Source organism: Oncorhynchus gorbuscha, linkage group LG22 (assembly GCF_021184085.1).
Source record: "Oncorhynchus gorbuscha isolate QuinsamMale2020 ecotype Even-year linkage group LG22, OgorEven_v1.0, whole genome shotgun sequence".
Classification (NCBI taxonomy): domain Eukaryota; kingdom Metazoa; phylum Chordata; class Actinopteri; order Salmoniformes; family Salmonidae; genus Oncorhynchus; species Oncorhynchus gorbuscha.
The window spans coordinates 43,364,093-43,372,308 of NC_060194.1; positions in this window are offsets into that span (position 1 = coordinate 43,364,093).

An 8,216-nucleotide genomic window follows, 5' to 3' on the forward strand; every position below is an offset into this window, starting at 1 on the left:
TCAACAGTTTCCTGTGTGTATAAAGAATGGTCCACCACCCAAAGGACATCCAGCCAACTTGAGACAACAATGGGAAGCATTGGAGTCAACGTGGGCCAGAATCCCTGTGGAATGCTTTCAACACCTTGTGGAGTCAACGTGGGCCAGCATCCCTGTGGAACGCTTTCAACACCTTGTGGAGTCAACGTGGGCCAGCATCCCTGTGGAAAGCTTTCAACACCTTGTGGAGTCAACGTGGGCCAGCATCCCTGTGGAACGCTTTCAACACCTTGTGGAGTCAACGTGGGCCAGCATCCCTGTGGAACGCTTTCAACACCTTGTGGAGTCAACGTGGGCCAGCATCCCTGTGGAACGCTTTCAACACCTTGTGGAGTCAACGTGGGCCAGCATCCCTGTGGAACGTTTTCAACACCTTGTGGAGTCAACGTGGGCCAGCATCCCTGTGGAAAGCTTTCCACACCTTGTAGAGTCCATGCCTTGACAAATTGAGGCTGTTCTGAGGGCAGAAGAGGGTCCATTTCAATATTTGGAAGGTGTTCCTAATGTTTTGTCCACTCAGTGTATAGGAAATAGGATGCTGTCTGGGACACAGACTCTGAGACATAATGCCATATTGGGCCAAATACAGGTAGAACAGACAGAGAGAAGAACATTGAGAAGCCCAAAGCTCATTCTACTTGTTATACTGTAGTGTGGTTAGTAACTGTTGCTGTTGCTTAGCAAATTCCAATGAGGAACCTCCCGTAGTCTAGCTAACTAGAGTAAGTTCTCTGCTAGCTCCTCTCTGAGTCATGCTACTGATCCAGTAGAAATGCTCTGGTAAACACAGACATTCCCTCCGCTGCATCTGCACGTAGGTGGGTAGTGTGGGGAACGGGTGTTAAGGTTTGGCGAGATATTTGGGCCACGTGAGCCAGTGCGCTGGACTGCGATGTGCTGTGCATACCTGGGTCCAGGAAACCGGGGCCCGGGGTTGGCCTCCCCAGGCAGGGTGGTTTAGGCACTGAGAAGAGAAATTCCACAGTTACTCTGTCATCTCATTGAGATGAGAAATATTGCTGAGTTCAGCCATAATATACATCAGAGCTACGGCCGGTATCCTACAGCTCAGACAAACAGAGAGAGGGTCCAATTCAGACATAATATACATCAGAGCTACGGCCGGTATCCTACAGCTCAGACAAACAGAGAGAGGGTCCAATTCAGACATAATATACATCAGAGCTACGGCCGGTATCCTACAGCTCAGACAAACAGAGAGTGGGTCCAATTCAGTTCAGGACAGACAGACAGGCAGGACAGGCAGGCAGGCAGGCAGGCAGGCAGGCAGGCAGGCAGGCAGGCAGGCAGGCAGGCAGGCAGGCAGGCAGGCAGGCAGGCAAACAGAGGCTGCAGGGGCGAGGTCGGCTGGACTATTTTTTAGTTGGGTCGGAAGTTTACATACACTTAGGTTGGAGTCATTAAAACACGTTTTTCAACCACTCCACAAATTTCTTGCTAACAAACTATAGTTTTGGCAAGTTGGTTAGGACTTGCAAGTCGTTTAGGACTTCTGCTTTGTGACACAAGTAATTTTTCCAACAATTGTTCACAGACAGATTATTTCACTTCTAATTCACTGTATCACAATTCCAGTGGGTCAGAAGTATACATACACTAAGTTGACTGTGCCTTTAAACAGCTTGGAAAATTCCAGAAAATGATGTCATGGCTTTAGAAGCTTCTGATAGGCTAATTGACATAATTTGAGTCAATTGGCGGTGTACCTGTGGATGTATTTCAAGGCCTACCTTCAAACTCAGTGCCTCTTTGCTTGACATCTTGGGAAAATCAAAAGAAATCAGCCAAGACCTCAGGAAAAAAATTGTGGACCTCTACAATTCTGGTTCACCCTCGCGAGCAATTTCCAAACTCCTGAAGGTACCAGGTTCATTTGTACAAACAATAGTTCGCAAGTATAAACACCATGGGAACACGCAGCCGTCATACCGCTCAGAAAGGAGACATGCTCTGTCTCCTAGAGATGCACTTACTTTGGTGCAAAAGGTGCAAATCAATCCCAGAACAACAGCAAAGGACCTTGTGAAGATGCTGGAGGAAACAGGTACAAAAGTATCTATATCCACAGTAAAACGAGTCTTATATCGACATAATCTGAAAGGCCATTCAACAAGGAAGAAGCCACTGCTCCAAAACCGCCATAAAAGCCAGACTGCACATGAGGACAAAGATTGTACTTTTTGGAGAAATGTCCTCTGGTCTGATTTAACAAAAATAGAACTGTTTGGCAATAATGACCATCATTGTGTTTGGAGGAAAAAGGGGGATGCTTGCAAGCCAAAGAACACCATCCCAACCGTGAAGCATGGGGGTGGCAGCATCATGTTGCGGGGAGGCTTTGCTGCAGGAGGGTCTGGTGCACTTCACAAAATAGATGGCATCATGAGGTAGGAAAATTATGTGGATACATTGAAGCAACATCTCAAGACATCAGTCAGGAAGTTAAAGCTTGGTCGCAAATGGGTCTTCCAAATGGACAATGATCCCAAGCATACTTCCAAAGTTGTGGCAAAATGGCTGAAGGACAACAAAGTCAAGGTATTGGAGTGTCCATCACAAAGCCCTGAACTTAAACCCAAGATGGCGTAGCAGTGTAGATGTGGTTTGTTGTCCTCTCCTCTACATTTTCTTTTTTGTATGTATTTCAATTTATTTTCAATCTCTTTTCCATTTTTAAATTAAATATACCTTCCGGTAACCAGCCTCACCCAATGTGACACGGATCTGCAATTTTTTAGACCTTATAGCCAGAACCTCCATCAGCAGCTAGCCATCAGAAGCTAACCAGCTAATTAGCTACTAGCTATTTAGTCATTGTTAGCTACTGCTAGTGCCCTTTACCTTCCACACAACCAGCCGTTTTTTTTGGCCTGGATAATACTTGCCAGCCTGCCAGTATTGGACTGTTTTCTACACTACAACAGCGGATTCCTGCCATAAACCCTGGACCATTACTCCTGATCATCAGCCTCCGAGTGACCCAGCCACGAAGCTAGCCCTGAGCCAGGCCCACCTCCCGGCCTACTCTGTGATCACTCGGCTACTCAGCCGATGCCTCCCGGACTCAACCCCAACACCCCTAGAATCCACTACTCCACCGGATCCTTGCCGTAAGCTTTGGACCTTTGCATTTGATCATCGCTGCTAGCTAGCTGCTACCGAGTAGCTATAGTGGCCAACGCCCCTACCCCGAAGCTAGCAGCAGTTAGCCGCGAGCCAGGCACATCTCCCGGCTAGCAAACAAAATTACTACTATTTTGCCATCTGGCCCAGACCCTTTGTCGACAGGGCGCCCGCCGTACCCCCACAACTGGTCCGCCGATGTAACTCCATCTGCTGTGCCGTCAACCGGCCTTTGCCGAACGTCGACGCAGAAGCTTCAACTTACCCCGGCCTGCTAACTTTAAACGCTGTGTCTCCCATTTGCTAGCGTAGCATGGACTACCCCGTGGTTCCCTATTCCATCTATTGCTGTTCACTGGACCCAATGATCACATGTTCCATCTATTGCTGTTCACTGGACCCAATGATCACATGTTCCATCTATTGCTGTTCACTGGACCCAATGATCACATGTTCCATCTATTGCTGTTCACTGGACCCAATGATCACATGGCTACATAGCTGCTGCCTGCTGGACAGTTCATTAATCACGGTACTCCATTTTGTTTCTTTTTTGATTATCTGTCGGCCCGAGCCTCGTACTCAGGCCCTGTGTGTAGTTAACCGACCCTCTCTGCCCATTCATCACCTTTTACCTGTTGTTGTTGTCTTAGATGAATAGCTGTTGTTGTCTTACCCGTTGTTGTCTTCGCTAGCTCTCCCAATCAACACCTGTGATTGCTTTATGTCTCGCTTTGTCTCCCTCAAATGTCAATATGCCTTGTATACTGTTGTTTATGATAGTTATCATTGTTTTAGTTTACTGCGGAGCCCCTAGTCCCACTCAACAGGCCTCAGATACTTTTGTTCCAACCCAGCATAACTAGCCCATCCAGAGATGCAACCTCTCTTATCATCACTCAGTGCCTGGGTCTACGTCCACTGTACCCGCACCCTACCATAACCCTATCTGTACATTGTGCCCTGAATCTATTCTTCCACGCCCAGAAATCTGCTCATTTTATTCTCTGTCCCCAACGCACTAGACAACCAATTTTGATAGCCTTTAGCTGTACCCTTATCCTACTCCTCCTCTGTTCCCCTGGTGATGTAGAGGTTAACCCAGGCCCTGTGTGTCCCCAGGCACTCTCATTTGTTGACTTCTGTAACCCGAAAAAGCCTTGGTTTCATGCATGTTAACATCAGAAGCCTCCTTCCTAAGTTTGTTTTGCTCACTGCTTTAGCACACTCCGCCAACCCTGATGTCCTTTCCATGTCTGAATCCTTGCATAGGAAGGCCTCCAAAAATTCTGAGATTTCCAAACCCTAAATCCGTAAACATGGGCACCCTCATAGATATTATCCTGACCAACTTGCTCTCCAAATACACCTCTGCTGTATTCAATCAGAATCTCCGCGATCACTGCCTCATTGCCTGCATCCTCTATGGGTCCACGGTCAAACGACCACCCCGCATCACTGTCAAACGCTCCCTAAAACACTTCTGGGAGCAGGCCTTTCTAATCGACCTGGCCCGGGTATCCTGGAAGGATATTGACCTCATCCCTTCAGTCGAGTATGCCTGGTCTTTCTTTAAAAGTAATTTCCTCACCAACTTAAATAAGTATGCCCCTTACAAAAGAAACATAGAACTAAGAGCAGATATAGCCCTTGGTTCACTCCAGACCTGACTACCCTCGACCAGCACAAAAACATCCTGTGGCGGAACGCACTAGCATCGAATAGTCCCTGCGATATGCAACTTTTCAGGGAAGTCAGGAACCAATACATGCAGTCAGTCAGAAAAGCTAAGGCTAGGTTTTTCAAACAGAAAATGCCTCCTGTAGCTCTAACTCCAAAAGGTTTTGGGACACTATAAAGTCCATGGAGAATAAGAGCACCTCCTCCTAGCTGCCCACTGCACTGAGGCTAGGTAACACTGTCACCACCGATAAATCCACAATAATCGAGAATTTCAATAAGCATTTCTCTACGGCTGGCCATGCTTTCCTCCTGGCTACCCCAACCCCGGCAAACAGTACTCTGCAGCCGTCTTCATTGACCTGGCCAAGGCTTTCGACTGTCAATCACCGTATTCTTATCGGCAGACTCAACAGCCTTGGTTTCTCAAATGACTGCCTCGCCTGGTTCACCAACTACTTGTGTCAAATCGGAGGGCCTGTTGTCTGGACCTTTGGCAGTCTCTTTGGGGGTTCCAGAGGGTTCAGTTCTCGTGCCAACTCTTTTCTCTGTATATATCAACAATGTCGCTCTTGCGACATGATTCCCTGATCCACCTCTACACAGACGACACCATTCTGTATACATCTGGCCCTTCTTTGGGCACTGTGTATTTGTGAGGGGTATTCGTTAGAAGAATGTCCAGAAGCGTTGATTTGTTAGGTGCTTTGGGTTTTGGTCTTGAAGGGGCATTAATTAATTGTGTAAGATTCAGAGAGTCACACAGTTATTTAAAAGAGTCCGATACAGATGTAAGCATGTCCCAGTTCAAATCTACCTAAAATAATGAATTCAGAGTCATTTAGCTTGTGCAGGACATCAGAACGAGAGTTAAGTGCGTCTCACGAAGCCGGTCTGTAGCAGCTGTTATTGTGTTAATTTTTTTTATATATATCTTTTTTTACATTAGTTGGCAAATATTTCCTCAACTCTTCTTGAACAGCACTGTTGGTTAAGGGCTTTATTTTTTTATTTTTTTTTTACCCTTTATTTAACTTACATTTACAATGACGGCCTACTGGTAAACAGTGGGTTTAACTGCCTTGTTGAGGGGCAGAAAAACAGATTTCTACCTTGTCAGGTCGGGGATTTGATGCAGCCACCTGTTGGTTACTGGCCCAACGCTCTAACCACTAGGCTACCTGCTGGTTACTGGCCCAACGCTCTAACCACTAGGCTACCTGCTGGTTACTGGCCCAATGCTCTAACCACTAGGCTACCTGCTGGTTACTGGCCCAATGCTCTAACCACTAGGCTACCTGCTGGTTACTGGCCCAATGCTCTAACCACTAGGCTACCTGCTGGTTACTGGCCCAATGCTCTAACCACTAGGCTACCTGCTGGTTACTGGCCCAACGCTCTAACCACTAGGCTACCTGCTGGTTACTGGCCCAACTCTCTAACCACTAGGCTACCTGCTGGTTACTGGCCCAACGCTCTAACCACTAGGCTACCTGCTGGTTACTGGCCCAACGCTCTAACCACTAGGCTACCTGCTGGTTACTGGCCCAACGCTCTAACCACTAGGCTACCTGCTGGTTACTGGCCCAACGCTCTAACCACTAGGCTACCTGCTGGTTACTGGCCCAACGCTCTAACCACTAGGCTACCTACCACCCCAAAAAAGTAAGTAAACATTACACAGTAAGGTCTACCCTTGTTGTATTTGGCGCATGTGACAAATAAAGTTTGATTTGATTTAATGAACACTTAGGGTAGGTGATGATTCAGGGGAACATGTTCTAACCACTAGGCTAGGGCCTGCTGTTAGTCTGGAGCCCAATAGTCTAACCACAGGTGATGATTAGGGCTACATGTTAGTCTGGACCACCCCACTTAAAAAGTACATGTTAGTCTTACCCAGTAAAGTGTCTACACTTGTACATGTATTTGGTAATGCATGTGACAAATACATGTTAGTCTTGATTTAATGAACACTTAGGGTAGGTGATGATTCAGGGGAACATGTTAGTCTGGAGCCCTGTAATAGTAATGAACACTTAGGGCTGGTGATGATTCAGGGGTACATGTTAGTCTGGAGCCCCGTAATAGTGATGAACACTTAGGGCAGGTGATGATTCAGGGCTACATGTTAGTCTGGAGCCCTGTAATAGTAATGAACACTTAGGGTAGGTGATGATTCAGGGGAACATGTTAGTCTGGAGCCCTGTAATAGTGATTAATAGGGTAGGTGATAATTCAGCACAATATGATAGACTGGACTCCTGTAATAGTAATGAACACTTAGGGTAGGTGCTGATTTAAGGAAACACATATGACAGGCTCTAAGTCGTTAGCTTGGTTTTTATAACATATAAGGGCCAAATGGCAATTCCACCACTTTTCAACCTCATATTCATTATCTCCAGCACAATACCAGTGTCTGTTTATATGACCTGTAGTTAAAAAGTGCTCTGTGACATCACAGGGTAGGATTAAATGTAAAACGTAGGGGTTTTGATGTTGTTTAAAAAAAAAAGTATTTTATAATTGACCCTCTTTTTCTCCCCAATTTTGTGAGAACCAATTGCCATCCTTTCTCATTGCTATAACTCCCCAACGTGCTCGGGAGAGGTGAAGGTTGAGTTGCGCGTACTCTGAACAAGACCGCCAAGCCACGCTGCTTTTAACACATGCTTGCTTAACCTGGAAGCCAGCTGCACCAATGTATTGGAGGAAAAAACCGAGGTCAGCTTGCAGGCTCCCGGCCCACCACAAGGAGTCACTAGAGCACAATGAGCCAATTAAAGCCCCTCGGCCAAACCATCCGCCAACCAGGAAAAACGCTGGGCTAATTGTTCACCGCACTATGGGACTCTCAGTCACGGTCGGTTGGGACACAGCTTGGGATCGCACCCCAGACTGTATTGACATTTCTACACGGCGATGCAGTGCCTGAGACCGCTTTACCATTTGGGAAGGCACAAGCAGTGATTTTTTTTTTTTTAGTATCCAGAAGGATGGAATTTCCTTGCTCCCCACATCATTGTGAGTCTCATAGTGTTTAAAAATCACCGTTTTTAAACATGTTTAAACTTTTGATGATGTCATTACTTTGTCATGACTTCATTACTTTATGCCATAGGAACAGTTATAGTGGTGAGTTGTATCTCCAGAGGACCAGTTATAGTGGTGAGTTGTATCTCCAGACAGAGGAACAGTTATAGTGGTGAGTTGTATCTCCAGACAGAGGAACAGTTATAGTGGTGAGTTGTATCTCCAGACAGAGGAACAGTTATAGTGGTGAGTTGTATTTCCAGACAGAGGAACAGTTATAGTGGTGAGTTGTATCTCCAGACAGAGGAACAGTTATA